The sequence below is a fragment of the Buceros rhinoceros genome, unplaced genomic scaffold, assembly GCF_000710305.1.
Source record: "Buceros rhinoceros silvestris isolate BGI_N320 unplaced genomic scaffold, ASM71030v1 scaffold35179, whole genome shotgun sequence".
NCBI classification, from domain to species: Eukaryota; Metazoa; Chordata; class Aves; order Bucerotiformes; family Bucerotidae; genus Buceros; species Buceros rhinoceros.
In genome coordinates this window covers 3,049-3,309 of record NW_010430349.1, presented here as the reverse complement: position 1 = coordinate 3,309, position 261 = coordinate 3,049, and the positions used below count along the sequence as shown (strand labels likewise).

Genomic DNA, 261 nt, shown 5'->3' with positions numbered 1-261 from the left:
CTGTGTGGAGTCGCGGCTCCTTTCTGCTTCGGCAGCCTCCTGCCCTCCCCTGCCTGCGGGCACCTGCAGCTGCAGGGGTTGCAGCTGCTGGCCCTGCCTGCCCCCCCGCCAGCCCCATCTCGCCCATGTCCGTCTCGCTCCTCTCTTCCAAGCGCTCTGCTGACCCTGCGCTTCACCAGCTCCTCTCTGGGCTTTCCCTGGGCACCAGACTCGACACCGCTCGAGTCTCTGCCGGTGGCTTGTGCCGCACTGGCCCCCTCG

At 69.0% G+C, this 261-nt stretch overlaps 1 protein-coding gene across 1 annotated transcript in view; it reads left to right on the top strand.

Annotated features, from left to right (window-relative positions):
* Window positions 1-261, top strand: part of E2F4 (E2F transcription factor 4, p107/p130-binding) — a gene marked incomplete at both ends in the record, with an annotated part of 5,366 nt that overhangs the window by 2,317 nt on the left and 2,788 nt on the right. The gene's annotated exons all lie outside the window — the stretch shown is intronic.